The sequence below is a fragment of the Bos mutus genome, chromosome 17 (genome assembly GCF_027580195.1).
Source record: "Bos mutus isolate GX-2022 chromosome 17, NWIPB_WYAK_1.1, whole genome shotgun sequence".
NCBI classification, from domain to species: Eukaryota; Metazoa; Chordata; class Mammalia; order Artiodactyla; family Bovidae; genus Bos; species Bos mutus.
In genome coordinates, this window is record NC_091633.1 from 41038979 (window position 1) to 41051140 (window position 12162).

Below are 12162 nucleotides of genomic sequence, written 5' to 3' on the forward strand. Positions count from 1 at the left end.
TTTTTGTTTGTATGATTTGAATATATTCATAAAGATAATGAAAATAAAGTAACAATAACAGGAATCAATCCATCTCTCATGAAATTAACAATTGAACTCAATGTTTGCTTTAGCGATAATGACGTGAGTAGGGAGGTCAGCACTGACATTTCTTGAGTTCCTGCTATGTGCAGGTCTTTGGTTGTGCTTTATAGGCATCATCACTTTTACTCTCACATAAGCACTGTGAGGGTAAATAAAATTACCATCTTACAGACCAGAAAGCACTAGCTCAGTGAAGTGGCTTTAGTTGCCCAAGGCGGTATTGCCAGGATATATTTAAATCTAAGTATTTTGGTTATGGTTAAAAAAAAAAAAAAAAAGGAGCTTTGAAAGCACACTGTCATCCAGGCAGAGAGAGTGGCATTAATCATTTGTGGAAGAACTTGTGAAGTCTTAGATTAATTGAGTTTGTGAGGACTAAAAAGGTCTTGCTATTCCATCTACAACTTTAATCAAGTTTCAATACGCACTACCGACCCTAGGAACTAGTAAGTTTCACATGAAGCCAATGGAAAAAGAGATCATGAAGACAGATGGAGCATTTGGATCCATGCACGATTATTGCCTTATGTTCTTTTATATGATCCTTGTAAAAAATAGGTCAGCTTAGCTGTCTTACTCAGATGAAAATGTAATAAATGTTTACACAATTCATCACTTAAAGAATCTAAATTTAATTTCCTACTTGGACTCCTGTCTGTAATAAAAATATGGAAGAAACAGCCTGTGTTATTTACCTCTTGAGAATGACAAGTTATAAAGTGGGATCTTTGAGATAGTAAGCATGGATGTTTCCATAGCTTTCTGTTCAAATCGGTGCAGCTGTCATAGTCATCAGTATAAACTGATTTGACCACATGATCCACCTTATCTATTTGTCAACCAACTTCATTTGTGAAGGTCATGAAAATCACCCAGTTTGTCATTACAATATCTACTTACAGAAACATTCTTTTTATCAGGTCTTGTTAAAATGACATTTAATTGACCTTTACAGGGACAGCAAGGTTTGAAGATTGGTAACTATAATTGAAACTTTTTTTTTAAATGAAAGAGAATATTAGAATCAGAGGTTTCCTAGTAAAATATTGAATTACTTAAAACATCATTCATTGACAACATGTTATGAATTTTGAGGGTTTCATACCTTTCAGAGGCCCTTATCCATTTCCTGCTTACTGAAATGTCAATGTTTAAGATTTATTCTTGTTCTTTACTATGCTTTAACTTTTATCTATAAAATCCATCCTTGAATATTAAGATATTTATATTCAAATGTAACTCATTTTGTTAAAAGGCTCTCCTTTGGAAGAGCTGAGTATAGAATGCTCTGGTAATGAATGGTTTGACTAAAAGGTAGAAAGAAAATTTAGAAAGCATATTCAAAAGCAGAGACATTACTTTGCCAACAAAGGTCCCTCTAGTCAAGGCTATGGTTTTTCCTGTGTCATGTATGGATGTGAGAGTTGGACCGTGGAGAAGGCCGAGTGCCGAAGAATTGATGCTTTTGAACTGTGGTGTTGGAAAAGACTCTTGAGAGTCCCTTGGACTGCAAGGTGATCCAACCAGTCCATTCTGAAGGAGATCAGCCCTGGGATTTCTTGGGAAGGAATGATGCTAAAGCTGAAACTCCAGTACTTTGGCCACCTCATGTGAAGAGTTGACTCATTGGAAAAGACTCTGATGCTGGGAGGGATTGGGGGCAGGAGGAGAAGGGGACGCCAGAGGATGAGATGGCTGGATGGCATCACTGACTCGATGGACATGAGTCTGGGTGAACTCCTGGAGTTGGTGATGGACAGGGAGGCCTGGCGTGCTGCGATTCATGGGGTCACAAAGAGTCGGACACGACTGAATGACTGATCTGATCTGATGTAGAATAAACAGAAAAGTAACTGATGAAGAATTTTTGAATAATGTTAATGGCAGAATTTGTCTCACCACTATTACTAGAGATTCTTTGCTTCCTTTTAATGGGGAAAGAAAACAAATCCTAGTAGATGTTCACTTTCTTTTGTCTTATTTTTTTTAAACAAATTTAATGCCCTGAAAGTATAGGAGAACTGACAACTTTGTGGACAAAATGTGATTACAAGTTTTCCTTATGTTGAGACACATTTTTGATGTGACAAATATACACATTAACAGTTAAATGTATGTTATGTTTTAAGCTTTAGCTGAGATTTGCTTAAAAAAGAAGAAAACTAAATATTAGTTACACAGTGGACACGAAAAAGAAAAAAGTTGTTTGTGGAGGTAGATATTTAATCATTATGACTTTAGAGGAGACAGGCAAAATGGTTGTTGCCTAGTTTTTTCCCTGAAGGAGTTCTGACTGAATAAAGGTTACTGAGTGTAACTTTCTTCCCTTTTTTTTTTCTTTTTATAATGTGTCACTTGCTCTATTTTGAGGCTTTGTGCTGCTGTTTAAAGGGATAATTTCCTCAAATGTTTTGTGACACATTTTTGTTGACAAATCCCATTCATCTTTTTGTTATGTTCACTAATGGCCCCTCTGGCTACTGACAAAACCAGAGAGTTTTTGCAATGGTGTTTCCAAAGTGTCCCCTGCGCCTGGGTCTAAGTAATTGCCTTGGACACTACTCTGCATCTTCAGCATCCAAACTAGAACTGGAACTTCAGCCTGCAAGCCTGTTCATCCAGTTTTCCAGAGAGGCGGGAGAATGGCAGAGAACCCTAGCTGGTCCAAGACACTCCCAGGCCATCACCAGACCAGAGCCCGAAGCTCCACTCCTTGTGTATTCTCATGGTGATATTAGAGCTCCCAAGAATCCCACCCACTTGTTCTAACCCTGCTCTAATTTTCACCACTATTTGTGATTGGCTAAGCTTTTATCTAGTTTTACTGACCTACATAGTTGATTTTCTGTGTACCTCTCTTTTCTCTGTGTCTCTCTTCTCTTTTTCTTTCTTTGTAATTATTCTTGCTATCAGTGGAGTTACTCATTCTACAAGTCTTTTCTATCATTTTTGTTGTTGTCGTTTAGTCGCTAAGTTGTGTCCAACACTTCTGTGACCCGAGGGACTGCAGTTTGCAGGCTCCTCTGTCCCTGGAATTTCCCAGACAGGAATCCTGGAGTGGGTTGTCATTTCCTTCTCCAAGGGATCTTCGTGACCCAGGGATCAAACCCTTTTTTCTGCACTGGCAGGAGGATTATTTACCACTGAGCCACCAGGGAAGTCCCTATCATTTACTGTGCTTTTAAGTAGAAAGGACAGTTGATGTTGGTGCACTTATGCTCCCAGCTGGCACCAGTGGAAAGGAACCTGCCTCCCAATGCAGGAGACATAAGACACACAGGTTCGATCCCTGGGTTGGGAAGATCCCCTGGAGGAGGGCATGGCAACTCGCTCCAGTATTCTTTTCTGGAGAATCCCAAGGACAGCAGAGCCTGGCAGGCTACAGTCCACAGGGTCACAAAGAGTTGGACACAACTGAAATGACTTAGCACACAAGCACTTATGCTCAGATCATTATCTCTATGGTAATTTCAAAACAAAAAGTTAAAATCATGGAGGATATTCAAGGTTCCTTATAGTACCATGGTCTCGTAGTTCAATTTTTATTCCTATTTGGTTTTATTGAGTCTTAATCCTCATTTCCAACTCTTCCTGAGTACATTTTAAGGCTAGCAAACAGTTATTGAGAACAAGTAAGTTTAAGACATCTTTATTCCTTCTCATATCTCCATAGAACATTTTCACAACATATTACATGGAGAGGAAAAATTTTATTTTGAATATAGTTAATTCTAATATGATTTTGAATACAAATCCTTATGTCCCTTTACTAAATTGTAAATAAGACTAATTTTTAAAAGAAATATAATCTCCCTTAATCTCAAAAGAATGAACTCTTGTATGCTCTCTAAACTGAAGAGTTGCTTTAGTACCGGCACCTTCTTGCTTTAGATTTGTTCTTAGCCATTGTTGCTGTTCTTCACTCACTCAGTCATGTCTGACTTTTGGTGACCCCATGGACTGCAGCACACCAGGCTTCCCTGTCCTTTACCCATCTCCCAGAGCTTTCTCAGACTCTTGTCTCTTGGGTCAGTGATGCCATCCAATCATCTTGTCCTCTGTCATCCTCTTCTCCTCCTCAGTCTTTCCTGGCATCAGGGTCTTTTCTAATGAGTCGGCTGTTTGCATTAGGTAGCCAAAGTTTTGGAGCTCTTAGCCATAGGTACACTATTTCTATTTTGTTCTCAGGATTAGCACAGTGTTTTTCATACAGTAGGCTCTCTTTAAGTGTATCTGAAAGAGTAGATAGTATACCAACAAAAGAAAAGAAAGGGAGAGGGAAGATTAACCTTTCCCAGAAATCTAACTTACAAAAGTGATCGTCTTATTCTTTTATGCCTTGTAAAACAAAGAAACCTGTAATTTTCACATGAATAATTTTGCCCTATAACAACAAATTATATGATTATTTTCAACTGGCCTGATTTCAGATGCATAAAAACTTGCTTCAAGTTTTCATTAGAGAAATAAAATAGAAACAAAAGCTATAACAACATTTATTGCCAAAAGTATTTATTTAGTACTTCTCTGTAAAACACTGAGGAAGTGGTTGCTATGATTCTTTTACTCAATAAACCTGTAATCTAGTGAATTAAGAGTAAATAAGGAATTAGTGGTTTATTATGCATCTTTGGAATTTGTATAAGAACTAGCTTCAATTACACAGTTTAATCATGTGTTTCCCTGTTTACTCAGGGACATTCCTTTTAAACAATAATAGTGTCCAGACAATGATCATGAGTCATGATGGTGACCTTGAGTATTGGCCAACTAGAGGCATTTGTACCTGGGACAATTAACTGAATCAATTAAAGGAAGGACAGGAGAGGTCAATCAGGCATTATTTTACTTAACCTCTTTTTAGCTTAATCCACAGTGTATGTGGAAGCTTTCTATGATCTCCAAAATGTGCAGATTAAGCCGTTCAAAGTGTGAAATTTCCACACATGTGTAAGTTTAAAGGTAAACAGACTTTTTAAAAATTTATTTTTATTTTTTACTAATGGTCTTTATTTATATCTCTAGTATTTACCAGGACTGAGTGTAAATGAAGGAGATTCATAAACCCTTTGTTTGACTTCCCTAGTTTCATTATAATCTTCCTCTGAAATGTGAAAGTTCTATTTTATGAATTAAAACATTTACTGTCAGTAAAACTGACTGTTACGTTGTAAGTGTGATATAAAATTTCAAAAAAGTTATATAATTTTTAAAATGTCATAAAGATATAGTTTTCTTTGGCTTCTAGACCTACATATATCACACATTTCCCCTAAAATTAGAAGCAAAAAAAAGTTTTAAAAAAGTCATTCTATTAACAAAACAATTCAATTTTAGCCAAGCAAGGTAGAACTGAATCTATGTCAGAAGTTCTCATCTATCATGTAAAATTTTGTTCCATTTCAAAACTTAACTATATAAATGCTGACTTTTATTTCATAAAAAGGAATAAATCAGAGTGCCTTAGTGGAGAAAAAGTATGAGGACAAAGAGGAAATTTGGCAAAAGATGGAAGTTTTCTGCTTCCATGTACCTCTCTTGCTTCAGTATATTTTATCTTACTCTCTAGGCATTGATTGTAAAATATACTCTTTCATGTTCCTTCTTTGAGTTCTTGGTTTTTCTCCTTTTTCTGTTTATTCTACCTTAATTAGCATATAAGTAAAGTGAAATAGAAATTAAAATTACCTAAATTCATGGTTTCTGAGCAGCTGTATTGAATTATTTAACATGATATTTGAGAGCATTTTGGTAAAGTAATATTAGCCTAGTCTAACATAGAGTCTAGTGTTGAGATTAAGAACAAAGGACTTCACAGAACTAGAAGAAATCGTTTTGAAACTTTGCATGGAAACACAACATGCCTCGAATAGCCAAAACTGTCTTAGAAGGAAGAACAGAGCTGGAGGAATCACACTCTTTGCTTCAGACTATGCTACAAAGCTACAGCAATCAAAACAGTATGGTATAGATGAATAGAAATAAACTCACACAATTATGTTCAGTTAATCAGCAACAAAGGAGGCAAGAATATACAATGGAGAAAAGACAGCAGTGCTGGGAAAATTGTACAGCTTCATGCAAAAGAGTGAAAATACAACACTCTGTAACACTGTATATGAAAGTAATTCAAATTAGATTAAAGGCACAACTGTAATGACAGTGAAAGTCACTCAGTCACGTCCAACTGTGACCTTAGGGACTGTAACCTGCCAGGCTTCCCTGTCTATGGAATGTAATACTAGAAGCCATATAACTCCTAGAGTAAAACATAGAACACTCTTTAACATAAATCACAGCAAGTTTTTTTTTTTTTTATCTGTGTCCCAAAACAAAGGAAAGTAAAAGCAAAAAATAAATGGGACCTAATTAAATTTAAAAGCTTTGCACAGCAAATAAAACCATGGACAAAATAAGACAACCTACAGAGTGGGAGAAAATATTTGAAGATCTTACAACTGATAAGGGGTTAACATCCAACATACATAAAGAGCTCAGACAACTCACCACCGAAAAAACAAAACAACAACAACCCAATCAAAAGTGTGCAGAGGAACTAAACAGACATTTTTCTAAAGAGCAAATGCAGATGACTGGCACATAAAAAGATGCTTAACATCACTAATCATCAGAGAAATGCAAATCAAAACCACAATGAAATATTACCTCACCCCTGCCAGGATAGCTGTCAAAAACAACACAATTGTCAGATGTTGGCAAGGATATAGAGAAAAGGAAACATTTTTAGACTGAATTTAAATTGGTGCAGCTATTGTGAAAGAGAGTTTGGAGACTTCTCAAACTACTAAAACTGGAACTGCCAAATGACCCTCTACTCCTCGTTATATATTTGAAAAAACTGAAACACTAATTTGAAATGATACAGACATCCCAATGTTCGCAGCAGCATTAGTTACAATAGCCAAGATGTGGAAACATCCTAAGTGTCCATGACTGTCTGTGCTGTGCCCAGATTCTTAGCTGTGTCCTACTCTTTGTGACTGCATGGACTATACACACCAGGCTCCCCTAACCATGGAATTTCCCAGGCAAGAACACTGGAGTAAGTTACCATTTCCTTCTCCAGGTGATCTTCCCAACCCAGGGACTCAATGCATGTCTCCTGCACTGGCAGGCAGGTTTTTAACACTGAGCTACCTGGGAAGCCCAAGTGTCCATCACAGATGAATGGATAAAGAACCTGTGATATACACAATGGGATACTACTCAGACATAAAAAGAATGAAATTTTGCCATGTGTTGCAACACAGATGGAGTTGGAGTGCATTAAGCAAATTGAAATCAGTCTGACAGATATTGTATGATATCACTTATACGTGGAATCTAAAAACTAAATAATGTAACAAAAAAGTAGATTCATAAACATAGAGAACAATGAAGAGATTAAGGTGGACGGGATATATAAAGGCAAGGGGTGAACAGGTACATATTATTAGGTATAAAATATGCTCAAACTCATGTCCATTGAGTCAGTGATGCCATCCAGCCATCTCATCCTCTGTCATCCCCTTCTTCTACCTTCAATCTTTCCCAGCATCAGAGTCTTTTCTAATGAGTCAGCATTTCACATCAGATGGCCAAAGGATTGGAGCTTCAACATCAGTCCTTCCAATGAATATTCAGGATTGATTTCCTCTAGGATTCACTGGTTTGATCTCCTTGCATTCCAAGGGACTCTCAGGAGTCTTCTCCAACACCACAGTTCAAAAGCATCAATTCTTTGGCATTCAGCCTTCTTTATGGTCCAACTCTCACATCCATACCTGACTATTGGAAAAACTGTAGTTTTGACTATACGGACCTTTGTTGGCAAAGTCTGTCTGTCTGTTCATTCACTGTCATGTCCGACTCTTTGCGACTCCATGGACTTCAGCACACCAGGCTTCCCTATCCATCACCAACTCCCAGAGCCTACTCAAAACTTATGTCCATCGCATCAGTGATGCCATCCAATTATCTCATCCTTTGCCTTCAATCATTCCCAGCATCATTGCCTTCAGTCCCTTCTCCTCTTGCCTTCAATCATTCCCAGCATCAGGGTCTTTTCCAATGAGTTGGTTCTTTGCATCAGGTGTTTTGCATTGTAGTTTCAGCTTTAGCATCAGTCCTTCCAATGAATATTCAGGACTGATTTCCTTTAGGATTGACAGGCCCTAAAGGCCTGCTTCACGGAGAAGGCAATGGCAACCCACTGCAGTACTCTTGCCTGGAAAATCCCATGGACGGAGGAGCCTGGTAGGCTGTAGTCCATAGGGTCACGAAGAGTCGGACACTTACTGAGCGACTTCACTTTCACTTTCATGCATTGGAGAAGGAAATGGCAACCCACTCCAGTGTTCTTGCCTGGAGAATCCCAGGGACGGCGGATCCTGGTGGGCTGCCATCTGTGGGGTTGCACAGAGTCAGACACGACTGAAGCAACTTAGCAGTAGCAGTTAGCAAAGGCCTGCTTCACAAATAGCCAGCCCTAAAAGGATCCCCTGGCAAATGGATTTTCTGTTTCCAAGCAGATCTAAGTGGCAGATGGGGCCCAGCTACCCAAGGAGAGAGCCATTCCCCTCCCCACCTGCAAGGCTCACTATTGTTCAATCCTTCAACATCGTCATTCCCCAGCCAGCATAGCCTCAGCAAAGCCTTGTTGGCAAAGTAATGTCTCTGCTTTTTAATACGCTGTCTTGGTTTGTCATAGCTTTTCTTCCAAGGAACAATTTCAATTTCAAGGAACGTCTTTCAATTTCATGGCTGCAGTCACCATCTGAAGTGATTTTGGAGCCCAAGAAAATAAAGTCTGTCACTGTTTCCATTGTTTCCCCATCTATTTGCCATGAAATGATGGGACCAGATGCCATGATCTTATTTTTTTGTATGCTGAGTTTTAAGCTAGCTTTTTCACTCTCCTATTTTACCTTCATCAAGACGCTTTTTAGTTCCTCTTCAGTTTCTGCTTAAAAGTGGTATCATCTGCATATCTGAGGCTATTAATATTTCTCCCAGAAATCTTGATTCTGGCTTATGCTTCATCCAGCCTGGCATTTCACTTGATGTACTCTGCATATAAGTTAATTAAGCAGGGTGACAATATACAGCCTTGACGTACTCTTTTCCAGTTTGGGGCCAGTCCATTGTTCTGTGTCCAGTTATAACTGTTGCATCTTGACCTGCATGCAGGTTTCTCAGGATGCAGGTAAAATTGTCTGGTATTCCCATGTCTTTAAGAATTTAGAGTTCCAAAATTCCCATATCTTTAAGAATTTAGAGATCCAAACTGATCATGTGGATCACAGCCTTGTCTAACTCAATGAAACTGTGAAGCCATGCTGTGTAGGGCCACCCAAGATGGATGGGACATGGTGGAGAGTTCTGACAAAATGTCCACTGGAGAAGGGAATGGCAAACCACTTCAGCATTCTTGACCTGAGAGCCCCATGAACATCATGAAAAATCCTGTGGGGAAAGAGTCAAACAAAAGGACTCTGGAAACATTCTACTTGAATCTGAATCCTGACCTCAGCTTTTTGAATTTTGTCAATGTGTGAAGATAACTTACCTTTCCCAAATTTCTATTTCTTCTTTTGAATAAAAACAACAACATTTCCTAGTTTGTGTCATCAATGTGGGGATCTAAACATGTATTATCATATACCAAGATAGTCCTTAGTGTGTAACCAAATAAAAACTCAATGAATATCAGCAATTTTTACAATTTCCATTATATATATGTATACACACACACATACACAATGTATGTTATGCAATGAGTATAACATGTAATATAAGGACTTCACAATAGCTCAAATAGTAAAGAAACTGCCTGTGATGTAGGAGACCAGCGTTCTATCCCTGGGTCAGGAAGATCCTCTGGAGAAGGGAATGGCAATCTACTCTAATATTCTTGCCTGGAGAATTCCATGGATAGAGAAGCCTGGCAGGCTATAGTTCGTGGGGTCGCAAAGAGTCAGACACTACTGAGCGACTAACACATACATACAATAACTTGAAGATGTTCATATGAGTACACAGATATATGCACACACACACACATTTTTAAGATATTCAAGGGTTTCAAAAATATTTGAATAAATATTTTCAATTTAAGCTGTAATCATTGGTTATAAACACCAAGAGCCCTATTTTAGTCTGGGAAGTAGACCATACCTGCCATTACAAAGTTTTTATACAAGTAGAAACTAATTATTTTAGAATGTGACCCTCTGTAGTTTACCTGGAAATACTAATTCCTTCTCCTATCAGTCATTATTCCCTATCTTGCTTCTTTTGACCTTGTTTCCTGCCTCAAAATTCAAATTAATCTTGTCTTTGTGTTCATTTCAACTTGACAGTTTTTCTTTTCCCATTTGACTTGATTTGAAGCTTTGGAGCCTGGTTTAGATTTCTCTCTGAGTAAGACCACTGTCCCTTGGTCTATACAAAAATGCTAATTGGAATTTGTTGTACTGCCATTAGCCCCATCTGTCACACTGATCTGATAAATCTGGTTTCCAGATTTGGATGAACCCTGATAGTTCATCCTGCTGCAGCCCATGCATTAAGATGAGTTTACATCAGTCTTTGCACACATTGCATATGCAGATATGTGTGCACATCACCACAGATTAAAGTGGAACTTTGTCAAATGTCACACTGTGACTGTTTACTCACGATTCCTTTCTGGTCCTAATACGGATCTGAAAAGTAAGGGTGTTTACTTTCATCAGAATTAATGATGAATAAAACAATGTTAATCTTTAAAGGATTATACAATCACCAGTTTAGCACATTGGTAAACTATTACTATTTTGGAAATGAGACAATCTATTTGTTTTTGTTTCTCCCCCATGGAAATTAATCATCATCCAGACTACACATAGAATGTAGACTGTCATATTCGACCATAGTTCAGTTTGAACAAAGTATTCTACAAGTGAAAATCAATGTTATATAATAAAATCTTAGGTAGGAAGGGGGTTAGATATAATAATTTGCAGATAAAGAATCAGAGTCCATGGGAGATTAGCTAACTTTGTCACAATTAATCACATAATAAGTGTTGAATCATTGTCTCAAATTTGGTCCTTGTTAATCCCTAGTCTGGAAGGCTTTCTAAAGTGTGCTCATTCAAGTGGAAGAGACGAATAATGTATCTTGTTTTCTGTGATTATGAAAGGTGAGTAGCGTATTTTTATAGGGAACACAAAGTCTAAATTTAAGGGCTTGTTTTTGTTGTTTGAGTTGGACTTGTTTTGTTTTTAAATGTTTAGTGTTTACATAATGCAGACTATGTGTAAGTAAATGCCAGCAACATAATGTGAGCTTTAATTTTAAAGTGACTGTAATAACAACCCAGTCATCTCCTAAAAAATTTCCTTTTTTTCTTTTGGTTTTTGAAAAAAATATTGCTCACCAGATAGATACATGATGAAATAATAATTTAGTAACTGTTTCAACAGAAGAATAGAATTAACTAATTTGAAAACATTTGAGGAGACTGTGCCTGGAATTGAACGGGCTCCTAAGGCTTGGCCAGGTCCTTAATTGAACCTTCAAGAAGTTCATGCAACAAGTGGTTTCACCCAGAATGTCCAGCTGCCTAATGATAACTAGAGAAGTAGACCACCTGTGGCACAGGGCCTCACACATCTGTCACACCGCAATACTCCATCTGAAATTCATTTCTGAAAGGTTCCCCCTTTTGGTGTCCCTTACTTCCCGATGGAAGCTTACCCAACTTGTTGGCATTTACTCTGGAGTTGAATTTCTCTCCAAAGTTTACTTCCCTTAACTCTGGGTTTTGTTTAGGTCTGATTCACTAGTTTGTACACAATGACAGCTTCTTCATGGAGGCATGTAACCAGATGGAACCCATTTTCCAGACATTCTCATTGACCTGGAATTCAAAGAACAGACATCACCCCCACCAAAAAAAAAAAACAAAAAAACATGCCCCCCTGAGCCTGCACCACCTTTCCTGTGCTCTCATAGTCAGCTGCTTTGGCTGAGGTTCCTGAGATGAGTCCCAATAAACAGAACCTATCCAGGGGCACAGAATCTGGCCAACAC